At 46.2% G+C, this 13,926-nt stretch overlaps 1 long non-coding RNA gene across 1 annotated transcript; it reads left to right on the plus strand.

Annotated features, from left to right (window-relative positions):
• The first annotated feature begins 3,902 nt into the window (after positions 1 to 3,902).
• Positions 3,903 to 11,336, plus strand: LOC123590806. Its single transcript, XR_006708985.1, has 3 exons — positions 3,903 to 4,200; positions 7,372 to 7,419; positions 10,672 to 11,336. It is a non-coding gene; the product is annotated as an uncharacterized LOC123590806 (long non-coding RNA).
• Positions 11,337 to 13,926: the final 2,590 nt, after the last annotated feature.

Here is a 13,926-nt window from a genome sequence, read left to right on the forward strand (position 1 = left end):
CGCAGAGGAAACGAATGAGTGGGCGTGGCTGGCTTCCAATAATACTTTATTTACAAGGAGAATATCTGGACGGGATCTGGCATGTGTGCCTGAGTTGGCCAACCCCTGATCTAGAGACTCGGTGCTCTTCTCCGTGTAGACAAGTTCTGTGCATCCATGGGAAACAGTGCATCGTCTAGAGCACATGCCTCGGGAGTAGCACCGTCTAATTCTGTGCACCGCCTGGGAAGCGTTTTTTTTTTTGCAATTCGTTGTCAGTTATCATCGGTAATTGATAAATATGGAAATTCGATCCTTCCTGGTGGTGATTTAATTGACTTCCTTCCCCCAGCCCCTCCCCTCCAATTTTGTGCCCATTTGCAACTGAACTGCACCTTCCTTTCTTCCACAGACAGCTGTGCTCTTTTCCCTTTTCCTTGGAATGGATTGTCACATCAGCCTGGTTCCCTCGTATCATGGGAGTTAAAGAAATTCTCTAACATGCATTCATTTGAAGTCTATATAGAGTGATGATTTTACCTTTGTCTGCAAATTCTCTTCTAGTTTGCACATGTGATTAGGGATCAAAAGTTATCAGTGGCTTTGAAATGAAGTTCTAAGTGAAGGTGAACTCAGTGTTGTTACTTCCCTGTGTGTGTGAAACCAGTCCTGCCCTCTCCAATCTCACGAATAGTTGGTGACGGCATTGTATTTACATAGCGCTTTCAAACAGTGCTTTCATAACCATTAGCTCATTTGTTTCTTTCGACAAGTCTCTAGGCTTTGTTAAGACAAACGATTATCAAAATTTCATTAAGGAGGAAAGTGTGGCCCATAGAAGCTTCACAAATGCATTTCTGTCTCTTTGGAAAGCAAAGCTTAGTTAGTACAAAGCTTTTGTACTTAGTACAAAAATGAGTACAAAGTTGAAGATCACCTCTTACCACGCATTCAGTTTCCCATCCTTCACGCCCCTTCAGCAGATGGCCATTCCCCCTGCCTTCCCCATCCCGGCCTTGTGCTGAGCTTAAAACTACACACCATCTCTTGCGAAAGCAGCATGGAGATCATAACGGCAATTGAGTTTTGGAGCTTATTTGGATTAGTTCAGGCATCTGACTGTGTGGAACATGTTAATAAAGATTCTTTTAATGTTTTATTTATTTTTGAGAGAGAGTGAGTGGGGGAGTTGCAGAGAGAGAGGGAGACAGAGAATCCCAAGCAGCCTCCACTCTGTCAACGCAGAGCCCAATGCGGGTCTCGAACTCACGAACTGTGAGATCATGACCCGAGCCGAGACCAAGAGTCAGACGCTCAACCAACTGAGCCACCCAGGCACCCCAAGAGTTTTTTCATTGTGGGTTTCTGTCAACAAAGTGAATTTATGAATATTATGGTCTTAAAAACAACTGTCAAGTTGATATGCCTTTTTAAAAAAACAGTGTCATGACAAACTCTCTCCTGGCCGCGTAGATTTACAAGCAGTCTGACCCTCAGAAGCTTCCAGAAGACGGGACCCGGTTAGTAAAAGGTGCAGCAGCTTACCCCACGAGTAGACCTTACAGAGGCAAGCTGAAATGTCATTGTTGCTTAGAAAAAGTCAACTTCAGTGTTAAACCTCAGGAATAAAAACTCAACAGGAGGGACATGAATGTATATAAATAAGGTGTCTGTAGAAATGGATTAGAGCTTACACTAGAATTTCGTACAGGAGGGAAGAATGGGGAGATGCAAATGAGAGAATTCAGGGTCATTCCGGCTAATAGTCTTGTCACAGCGTATTCCAATCTCCTCTGTTTTTCAGCAGCTGGGGGGGAGGTGGGAAGAAGAGTCCCACCAGCCTTCATGGTGCATCCTTAACAGTAGGTGACACGTCGGAGCACTTTCCAGAACAATTACAGGATGACTTTTCAGGGAAGGTTTGCTGTGTTTCTATTTTAGACTCTGAGCCTCATGGAAGATGTTTTCTGAGCACACGATCTTATTCATAAGGCTGCATTTCAATTAAAATTAGTACAAAGTTGGCTGGAGATTTGAAGGAAAGAGAAAGCAGGCTGTGGACTTGATACTGATTTCTTTGAAAATTTCTATAGAACCCATCTTTCCATCATTTGAGAGTTTGTGTTTGCCTTTGTATCTCTATTCAGAAACAACTAACGAGACATATATATATATATGTGTGTGTGTGTGTGTGTGTGTGTGTGTATGTATATATAATCTTTAAGGAGAATTAGAGACTTTGTTCTTAAAAATATAAAAGTATCCACTGGCTATTTGTACCTCTGTGGCTATGAAAGGGTTATATTATATATTCTAACACTCATACGTGGCTGAAGATCATATGAAACACAAATTGTGATATTTAGGTTTCTACTGACTGAAGCCATTCAAATGCAAAGTATTTAGCATAACTTTTTAATTGTTCATAGACTATTAAACGTCTTAAATTATTTTGCTGTAAGAATAGAATGAAATCCTTTGTATACTTGCTGGGGTTTTTCCCTCCTTAGGACAAGGTGATAAATACTTAAAGGGAAAGTGAATGCATATGCTTTCGGATCCATTGAGTCCAACTCACAAAGAATTGTGTTCTATGAAAAGGCATTTGCGCACTTTTTATAAGCCCACTGAATACCTTTCAGAGTCCTTACAGAAATCAGGAATAGAAACCTCCAGATTCCCAGGAGCAGAGAAAACTTGACCCCGAAAGGTAAAGTTACGTCTGAGACTCGGAAAACAGGAAATTCTAGATGCTTCTGGCAAAACACACGGTACCCGGCAGTGTCCCGGGGAGTGTGCTAAGTTTTCCCAAATCTGTGCGTTCCTTCTAACTCGGGAATCCTCCAAGGGCTGAAATCCCCCATTCCGGGCAGGGAAGTAGCAACAACCACAACAGCCACAAAACAACCTTCAGGAGAAGGAGCGGAGATTGCTGTTGTGGTCCCTCGGCAAAACTGCACACTCGAAAACCCACCCTGCAGGACAAGGCATCACCCAGACACCTCCCCTGGGGGAGGGAGGCTTTGTTCAGAAAAGGAAGCTCAGTGTGTGGACGAGCTGAGGGTTGCACGAACCACATCACTAAGCAGGGCAGGGCTGCGCACCTTCCAAACATATGTTTCTTTGTTCTGATGTTTCCCTGAGAGGTAAGCGAAGAGTGAGTCTCCCTCCTCCCCGGGCCAGAGGAAGACGCCCAACAACAGTGTCAACACCAACAAGAAGGCTGCAAAGAGTGGGTGTCCTGGAAATTCCATCTGCGTGAAGTATGCAGGGAAAAGCCTGGCCAGTCACCGTAGCTGGTGAAAAACAGATTGGGCGCTCATTGTTTGGCTCCGTGAGTAAGTCAGCAAAGAAATGTGGGTGTGTGCGGTCAGGAGGAAAACAGACTTTTAAAAATGTGGGAATCCTTTTTTTAAAATTGTTAAAGAAAATACTTCAAGGCGATACTTTAAGCGATTACTTAGCTCCTGAACTTAAAACACAATTAAAAAGTAACATGGACCAACTCAATGAAACCTGAACGTGGGGGGGAGAATAAAACCCTGGTACAACCATTACCAGTATTTTCGTGGGATGATCCTCAAGGCTATTACAAATGTCGCCAAGCCTCCGTCTATCCTTCTAAGCCCCCGAAAGGAACGCGGTGCCCTGGAGTTTGTGAATGTTACAATTTAACTGGAGACCCCCGGTGCCTCCTCCCCCACAGCGGGTCACCATGAATCAGAGTTTTTGTGGTTGTTCTATTGCAACGGGCAGGCACTCGGTGGTTCGCCTTTTGTTTAATTTGTTACAAGATCACACAAGCTATTTTTCAAGAGTTGCAGAAAGCATCTTGGGAAATCCACAAAAATGGGCTGAATCATCTAACCAAAAACAGCCCATGCCACATCTGACTGAATCTTGCTTTTTTTTTTTTTTTTTCCTCTTGGGAGAATGCTCTCAACCTCAGTTACATGTAAGAACGAGAATGCAGAGAATGATCTAGGGTCTGAGGAGAGAGCCCAAGCAGCCTCCGACCACTGAAATCCTGAGGATGTTTTCACCGGGAGGGGACAGGACGGGTGACACAGTCAGCGGCCACCTGCTGCAGGTGTTCTGAGAGGTGGAGACTCACACCCAAATGGAGACGCTGTTGTGGAAGAGTGATCGTCCCAGGAATCTACAGCGAAACAGGACAGTTTAGGGGGAGGAGACCTCCCTCTCCAGGTCTCGTATCACAAGGTACAGGTCAAGCTTGTTGTTTGTCTTCTATTTTTTTTTTTTTTTTTTTAGCTCAGGTTAGCACATTTCACCTGGAAATCCACAAAGCATTTGTGTTTCCTTTGGCCTGTGACCTGTTAGGTCAGACGAGATGCCAAATGCATTTTGTTTTTTATGCAAGCCCAAAAGAGAATTTGGCTCTTGGATTTAAAACAGGATTGGACTTCAGGCTTCTAACAGTTAAAAGTGTTCTTCAAAATGGGATCGGTCAGGAAGAATGCAAGGGGCACAGGGACGAGTTGTTGGGTGTTTTGACATTGTCTCTTTTCATAGGAGAGTCCCAGTTCAAGGAGGGAGGGGTTTCCCCTTTTCAAAAAACGCTTGTAAACGCGTGACTCATTATGCTGTTGCAAACGGCCAAAAAGTTCTGCAGAGACTGGGGCAGGTCAGACCGCAGCGAGGCTAATACTTCAGGGCTGCTCGCCAGCCCTGTCCACCGGAGTCCAGAAGGAGTGGGAATCCAGGGTCCCCTGCTTCCGTCCTCAAAGGCATTCTGTTGTTCCCCGTCTTGAACAGAACCGGCTCCCACAGGGGCCATTCTGTGACACCGCCACCGTCCAACATTATCTCGTCCCCGGTTCTCTGGAAAGGTTGGGTTCTACCGGGTCGACCAGCGTCCTTCTCTCATTTGAAGAATCTGGCTCTGAGCATGATGTGGGCAGAGCAGGGGAGGGAGGGATGCTAAAACCTCGGTTGTTGAGAAAAAAAGACAAACAGGTTTTCTGTAGCAGTGAACCCAGAGCAAGACATTGCTTTGTCGCTAAGGAAAAACAACAACAACAACAACAACAACAACAAAAACCCAGCCAAATAGACTTTTCCTGCACCCAGCTGGAGATACCACCTTGAAAAACAGATGTTGGCCAAATGTGGTCCAAGTTCTGACGCGAAGGTATCGCTGGCCCTGTGCTATGAGGGCCCTGGGTTTTCTTATTTGCCATCGTGCCACTCAGACGTGACAGCGATGTCTCCTCAGGGTGACTGATTTCAGCTCCGAGAACAGGAAGAGTAACTCACATGCCCACGGCCATGTCTCACACACTTTACCCATCGTGCGCATTTCGTGTTTATGCAGGGAGAGCTGGAAGCTGGGGGCCAGTGTGGGCACCGTGCTGTATCTTCCTGGGGAGCCAGCCCCTGCCAGACACCCCACCACCAGGATCCGTACCCCACCCGTCGACAGGCTGTGTTCTGGGCAGTGAGGCCTCAGACAGGGGCTCCCTGACCTGCAGCCCCAGAAAGGGAAATAGCAGCAGACCCTTAACGGCAGGATTAGATTTTTGTTTCTGGTACAAGGTAGATGATGAGTTTCAAAAGAGAATTTTAACCTTTTTTTTTTTTTTTTTTAACTAAACAACGACAACAAAATTATTTTTAGATTGATTGTGTGTGTGTGTGTGTTTGTGAAGCCAAAGACTGCAGTACAACTGACACACACATTTTGGTAATCTCGCATCTTAGAATCGAGTTTCAAAACAACCTGACCCTGGCCCACGGTGGCTCACCAGTAACTGCCACCGACTGTCCCAAACAGGGTTCCACCGCAGATGGCTCTTCCCTGAGAAAAGCCCAGATTTACTCCCAGAGCGTCATCCTTCGCCCTCACTGCTCTCCACACCGCGTCATGTGTCCCACTTTGCAATCTGCTCCCAACCCAATGGCTTTTCCACCAAGAGTCTCTTCCCTGTTCAAAACTGTTTGGATTATGTTCTTAGCCGTTTTTTTTTTTTTTTTAATTTGAAACCGTTTTGCTTCCAGGCATCCTGCTGTCTCCCAGAAACTAACGAGGCACCAGGAAGCCAGGAAGCCTGTCCTTGTACACAGACCGTCCCCTCTCGATGTCCCAAATCCGTCATTTCCCTCCCAAGACACAAGCAAACACCCTTTTCAAAAAATGGTTTGCTGCCCTCCATTGCCATTAGGTACTGAACACAGTGTTTCTCTTCTTGTGTCCCCGGACCCTGAGTTCCAGGCGGGCGTTTTTCCTGTGCTGCTATTTGGTATATTGCTTCCGTCCAGCCCCAACGTGCCGACGGTGAGCTAAATGCAGCAGGGCGCCTCCCGAGAAAACATGACGGTCATTAGCAGACGAAGCAGGCATTTGGGTTTTCAAGGCATTCAGTACACTCGGCTAAAATATATTTACTAACCCACAACCAGAATTGAAAATAGTCAACAGCAAATTTTTGCTGGGGATGGGGGGGGGGGGCGGGGAGGTGCGCGTGCTGGGGGGCGGAGACGGCCTGAATAAGGAAATCGTGTGCACACTGGCTCTGCTGGTGTTCAGGAATGCCAAGGAGGAAGGTTCTGGAAGTGAGAGTGAAAGCATTGTGTTGAAATCGTGTTGGTGGCAAACAGAGTCGCTCAGTTTGTGGTGCATTTAGACTGTTACCAGGGACGGAAACAATGAGAGTTTCATGAAGCTTGTTTACATACCCAGAAAATACATTTAGCTTTTCGAAGCAGAGTGCTGTGGAAAATGTCTGACATGCGCCTACTGTCCTCAAAATAGCTCCCTTCCCAACGGCTCGGCAAGTGCTGGAAATCCTCCTCTGTTTCAAGGTACCAAGAGCCATAAATCCATATTTAATTAGCTCTGAATGAAATGCTGAAGACGATAGGATCTTTGTGCTAAAAATGAAACCCAAACGGGCCTGGTTGATTTATGTCTCATTCAGAGTTGTAATTTAATTAAAACGACATACTGGGTTTAAAACACACACGCGTGCGCGCACACACACGCACACAACCTCCCTGGCAGAGTTCTTCCCACGTGAAATTCAAATTCAGTGTCTTATGGCTTAGGAATTTCCATATTCTGCTTTTCTGTCACATTGCTTAATATGTTTATTCAGCCCTCTTCCAACAGCTTACTTTCTTAACTAGCTTGTTGCTCATTAAGTCGCTGAATGTCTTAGTGACTCAAAGGTATAAACCGAAAGTCTGCATACAAACACATCTTAAATCTTAATGGAGCACTACTGGACAGCTCTTCGAAGATTAAGCCTCCTCCACGCCAGGCTTGTATTTATGGGGGAGGTTAGCATTGAGTCTACGTATAGACAGCAAGGCAAAGTTGCAAATGAAAAGATAAACAAAATGATGGATTTCTTTCTTTTTTTTTTTTTACAGCGTCAGAGGGTGAAATCGCGATATTAATATGAACGTGACATTTTACTAGTACATCTGTAAAAGGAAGTTTTTCCATTAAAACTTTAATTTTTGCGTCATTCTTACAAGGGAAAAAAAAAAAGAATTCTTGTAAATTAAAGCTTCTCTCTTCCTCTACCCTGAGTGCAAAACGTTTCAAGTTAAATTAAATTATAAAGTAATATAATGTCATGGGGAGCTTAATGAATTATTTGTAAATAAGCTGGAAAAATTTACTTGGATTTTTATATACACCCAACTTACAAATGTCAGGACACCCAGAAGTTCCCTTTTTATTGGTGCGTCAGTTACAAACAAAAATGTGCTGTCACTCCAAACCCTGAGCGTTTCTTTTTTTTTTTTTTTAATTTTTTTAATGTTTATTTATTTTTGAGACAGAGAGAGAGAGAGACAGAATGCAAGCCGGGGAGGGGCAGAGAGAGAAGGAGACACAGAATCCGAAGCAGGCTCCAGGCTCTGAGCCATCAGCACAGAGCCCGATGCGGGGCTCAAACCCACAAACTGCGAGATCATGACCTGAGTCAAAATTGGGACACTTAACTAACTGAGCCACCCAGGCACCCGTTTCAAAAAAAATTTTTTTAAGTTTATTTATTTAAAAAAACCTTTTTAAAAAATGTTTATTTTAATTTTGGGGTAGGGAGGGGCAGAGAGAGAGGGAGACACAGAATCGGAAGCAGGCTCCAGGCTCTGAGCCATCAGCACAGAGCCTGACTCGGGGCTCAAACCCACCAACTGTGAGATCATGACCTGAGCCGAAGTAGGATGCTCAACTGACTGAGCCGCCCAGACACCCCGGTATACACATCTCCTTTTTAAAAAGTCAGAGTATTTCTTCATTTTCCTCCCAAGCTATTGAGAAGACACAGTTGCAGTCATTTGCCATTTGCACAGGTGGAGGTGTGGGTGCTGAGGGTCCTCTGGAACATGGCTGGACCCTCAGGTCAGCAGGACACTTCAGAGATGCCGGCCCTTCTTCCCCACAGCACGGATCTCTCACCTTGAGATGAGCCACCTTCCGCAGGTAAGGGTCTCACACCACCTAGAACAGGCAGATTCTTGCTTTGTGGAGTCAGGGAGAGGGAGAGACAAGTGGAGATGATCTAGGGACAGTTTTACTTTGTACATGAGAGAGGTGAGTCTCAGTATTTGTCACCTGCAGACAAGGTAGCACAGTGACTTTAATTCGGATGGCAATGTTTTTAGCAATCTCCGGAATGTTGGGAATAAGTTAATTGAGCCCTTCCTTTTGTAGGTAAGCAAGCACACCATCTGCTATTATGGTGACAGTCTTCATTAACCAACCACAAAATAGGAAAAAAAAAATATATATATATATATATATGAACAACAATCTTTTTGTGTCATACAAATTTTGTTTAATAAGATGCATTACTTTAATTTGTAAATAAAATGAAAAGGACAAACAAAACAATTGTAATTTTAAGTCAAAATTTAAGGGGGAGCAAAATTTAAGTTCTTGACATATTTAGTTGGTAATTATTTAGGAATTTGTCATTCGGGTAAATAGTAAAATGTTATTTGAGGTGCACGAGCACACACACAGTCATGTATAATAAGGTGAGACACGTCTTCTCTTCTACAAATTTTAGTTGATCAAATTGAAATTTTTCCTCATTAAGAATTAAAGATCAGCTTGTAAGAAAAAAAAAAAAAAGGAAGGTTTTTGGTTAAGGGCTGGTGGCCCGCTGGGATATTCCTTTTTTATTTATTTATTTATTTATTTATTTATTTATTTATTTTGAGAGACAGAGGGGGAGAGAGAGAGAATCCCAAGCAGGCTCTGCGTTATCCGTGCAGAGCCTGATGTGGGGCTTGAACTCACAAACTGTGAGACCATGACCTGCACCAAAACCAAGAGTCAGTTGCTCAACTGACTGAGCCACTTGGGCGCCCCACCACCGGGATATTCTTAATCCTAAATCTCAGGTTTTTAAACTATGATAGTTTTATGATCTCCTGTCTCATGGGTTCGAGTCCCGCGTCGGGCTCTGTGCTGACAGCTCAGAGCCTGGAGCCTGCTTTGGGTTCTGTGTCTCCCTCTCTCTCTGCCCCTGCTCTCACTCTGTCTCTCTCAAAAATAAATAGACATTGAACTGTGATTTTAAATTCTTCCTTTAAATTTGAGCCAAATGGTTTGTTGAATTTCTGGCCCAAGAAGATTTTCATCTTCACTTAGAGACTATTGTTTCTTTCACTTCTAGTTCTGAAGAAAAAAATATATATTATTACACTCGTAGGAAGTTGAGACAGGGGTCCGAGGGGTGTGGCTTTGCCAGCCCAGCATTGTCCTTTAGGATTCGGTCTTCCTCCTTCAGGCTTTTCCTCCCATAGCCAGGGACTCTGCTCCACAACAACCATCACCACACTGGGAGGTTCTCTTGAACGCTCTGTGGTCTGAAATGTTCCACCGGTGTGTGTGTGGTCACACTGGGACTATTATTTCCTCCAAGTGTTAAAAATTAAGAAACCGAGTAACTCAAATAAATATTTTAATACACTTAAAAAAATCATAATTGGGGGCACCCAGGTGGCTCAGTCGGTTGAGCATATGTCCCTTGATTTCGGCTCAAGTCATGATCCCGGGGTCATGAGAGCGAGCCCCGAGTTGGGCTCCACACTGAACATGGAACCTGCTTGAGACTCTCTCTCTCTCTCTCTCTCTCTCTCTCTCCCTCTGCCCCTCGCCCACTTTGCTCTCTCTCTCGAAAATAAATAAGAAAGTCCAAACTAATACAGAAACATACATGATGACCAGAATATCCAGTCAATTTTCAACTGAAGTGTAGCTGACATACAGTTAACATTAGTTTCAGGCGGACGACACAGTGGTTCAGCAGCGTATGTGCTGGGCTCATGGCAAGAGCAGCTGCTGTCGGTCCCCATGCGACTGTGACAGTATCATCGACTACGTTCCCCGTGCTGTACCTTCGATTTCTGTGCCGAATTCCTTCCATAACCGGACGCCTGGGTCTGCCACTCTCCTTCTCCCATTGTGCCCATCAGCCCCCAACCCCCCGGCCACCGTCAGTCTGTTCTCTGTCAAAGTATCAAACTTCTAACTAAACACAGGCTCATCGCCCTGTCCTATTTACGCTTCCAAGTTCTCCAGTTCTGAAAAGCGTGCATGCCTAAAATATTTTATTCTATTTTCTGTTTCAAGATGACGTGTCCCTTTTAATCTCACGCCCTTACCTTTGTCCTTTTACCTGTGTGTGTGTGGTGTGTGTTCTTGTGCAGTGTCTCTTTACTTCCTGATCTTTGCTACCAGCTGTGTGACCTTGAACAAGTTACCTCGTCTGTCTGCTCCTCAATTTCTCCAGCTGTGAAGTGGGGGTAAGGACATGGCCTGTGGGGGGCTGTGGGGAGGACTCACTGAGTCTGTGCGCGTTAAGGACCTAGACCTACGCCTTGCGAGAGTCAGGTCTCTGGCTGCGGACTTGCATTCTTGTGCTGTTTTCACTGTTTTAACTGTTAATGGAAGCCAGAGCTCCATGTGTACCCCCTCTGGTGCTGGGGGTGAGGATCAAAGGCCCCTCACCCTCGATCGATGGCCAGATTTTCACCAGACTTCTCATCCGAACCCTCTCTCGTCCCAGACGTGGAATCGCTCAGCCCCCGGCTTCCGCAGTCACTGTAACGTGAGCTGGACGCCATCCCCTCTGGCAGATGGGTCCCAAATGCCGTGTGGGGGCCACACAGTGACACGGCGGTTCCTACTCCTCCGCAGCGGCCTCTTCGAGGAAACAACCCGACCATGTACACTGACAGATTCTGGAAGGTTCTCCAGGGTCGGCTCCCACCGAAGATTCCAGCACTCCTGGGGCACCCGGGGGGCTCGGTTGGTTAAGTCTTTGACTCTTGATCTTGGCTCAGGTCACGATGTCACAGTTCATGGGATGGAGCCCCCCACTGGGCTCCGTGCTGACAGCACGAAGCCTGCTTGGGATTCTCTCTCTGCCTCTCTCTTTCTGTTCCTCCCCTGCTCATTCTTTCTCTCTCTCAAAATAAATCAACTTTTAAAAAACAAATAAAAAATAATAAAATAAAATACAATAAAATAATGAAATAAAATGCTACCGTTCCTTTTAGGCTACGTGTTAAATTTTCTACTCGTGTGTCCTTTCAGATGCAAAAACCTGAGAGAATCTTGTCGTAAAAATAATTTAACAGGCAGCCTGGAGGTGGGAGAGATATCTAGGAGTCCCAGAGAAGAATCGTCAACTGTTGAACAAGTATTTAGTAGGCATCTACTAAGTGCCCAGCACTTCACTGGGGTCTGAAGATACAGAGAAATTGGCACAGGGTCCTTCTTCCCGACTTCGGTGGGTGACAGACGCTTGAGAGATGATGCAGGCAGTGCTGTGCGCTGAGCTGGAGTGGGGGCTTCTCTGTGCTTCACTTTCTACGCCCCAAGGAGGTTAGTTAGAAATGAAGGAAGACGGTGCCCAGACCAGGGTAAGTCTTCGGGACACGTGAGCTGCGATTATTATCCTCGTCTGTGGCACGGGAAAGGTCTGATGTCAGCAAGGAGCACGGGGACTCTAACGGCAGGAAGGGTGGCTGGGTGGGGTCTGAAGAGCAATGAGGTGTTTGTTGGATACACAGGAGGCCGGGGAGGAGAGAGAGTTGGGATGGAGGGAACAGCGCCAGCAGAAACACAGATGTGAACGAGATGGGGCATTCCGGTGCTGCAGAGACACGCAGCCAAGGTTGCCATGGGCTTTACTGCCAGTGCAATGACCACAGGCCCTGGGAACTGGCCCTAAGCAACAGCCAGTGAGCAATGCACCCGCCGGGGGCTCCAAAGCATCACCTAATGCCTAAATAGCCTTCTTTTCCTCTTTCCTCTTCTGACTTCCCTCTTTCACCCTCTCTCGTCCAGCATCCAACCATGGCTCTGCCCCCTACACCAGGCTGTAAGCATGGTAAAGGGCAGGCCGTGTGTCTCTCACTGTGATACCCGCTGCCCGGGACACGATGCCTCCCACGGAGTAAGCACTGGGATCCTTCCATTGGAGCAGGAAGGATCCACTGCTCACCTGTGGTGGGTCAGGTGCTGTTCCAGCTCTTTGGGACACGTCATCCAACACGGGGGTCACAGATCCTGTCCTCCCATAGCTTACACTCTGTTAGGTACAACAAGGCCGCGGCTGGGATGGAGGCGGAGGACGACAGTCAAAGGAGTACGTGAGTCAGTTCTACGGTCCTGCTTATGTTAACTATTTCATAAAATAATATTCCAGAGGCTTGGTACATAAGGGAGGTATAAGCACCCGAAACGTCGTGACGGAGCCTAAAGGTTAAAGCCAACAGATATTTGTGATACGGATTGGCTGGTCTTGAAAAATATTTCTTGAAATCAAATGACTCTCAAACTCTAAATAGGTATTTCAACAACGGGCCTTATGGGTGTAGGAGGTTGGAGGACTTAGAAAGCAACCTGATTTAATATCTGGGGGACCAGGAGACAGAAGCTGGTAAGTGTACCAGTCTAGAGAAGAGGCAACATTGTGGTATCACATAACCCATCGTGCTTCTTTTTTTTAAAAAAAATTATTTTTTGAGAAGGGGTGGGAGGTGCAGAGAGAACAGGAGAGAGAGAATCCCAAGCAGGCTGCGTGCTTAGCCTGACACGGGGCTCGAACCCATGGATGGTGAGATCATGACCTGGGTCGAGACCAAGAGTCGGACTCAGCCGTTATGGATTTGCTCATCCTTGACAGCTCCCGACTCCATGGGAGGAGGAAGCATGGACAAACCTCTGCTCGGAGTTCAATCACGAGCCTCTGAGTCACCTAGTCCTTCAACCAACTGGTTGTTTCCTCAGGAAAGCTCCACAGAACATCTGACGGATGGTTTTCCACTAAAAGAGATGACACAGCTTTCATTAACTAACCAATGAACTAAACACCTAAGGTGTGCAGGTATTGGAGAAGACAGAGATATAGAAGCTGATCCCCTGGGGCTCATATTCCAGTAGGAAGTTATGTACAGTCAGGGGACTGCAGCATGAACTCAGGATTAACTGGTTCCCTCTCTGTTGCCTTTGGCTTTGCCAGTTGACTGTCCTGGGAATGGGTTGTGTTGGTTTTTCCCATTTGCCCCACCCCTGCTCCTCACTCATTCTCCACGACTGCTGTCCTCATCCTTGTCCGAACAGGCGGACCCTGAGGACAGTGTGGGCCAGCTCCCTCGCCGTCCGGCTTCCTGTGGGGGTTGTGCAACAAGAGCCTGGACACAGGAGGATGTGGTGTCCCTTGTCGGGTTTTCAGCCCCTGCCAGGTGGCTCCTTCTCTGGCCCCCGTTCCCCACTGAGTGCCAGTAACATTTTCCTTTCCTGCTATTGCTGGGGTCTAGGGGCCACAGTGTCCTGTTTGGTTCCTGTCACTCTGCCCATATGTGTGTGGACAACCTTTCCGTTCAGATCTCTCAGTTGAATGATCTGAATGGGATTCCAGTGGGACCTCTGACTGATACTTCAATTTTTTTTTT

This window comes from Leopardus geoffroyi, chromosome B4, assembly GCF_018350155.1.
Source record: "Leopardus geoffroyi isolate Oge1 chromosome B4, O.geoffroyi_Oge1_pat1.0, whole genome shotgun sequence".
NCBI classification, from domain to species: domain Eukaryota; kingdom Metazoa; phylum Chordata; class Mammalia; order Carnivora; family Felidae; genus Leopardus; species Leopardus geoffroyi.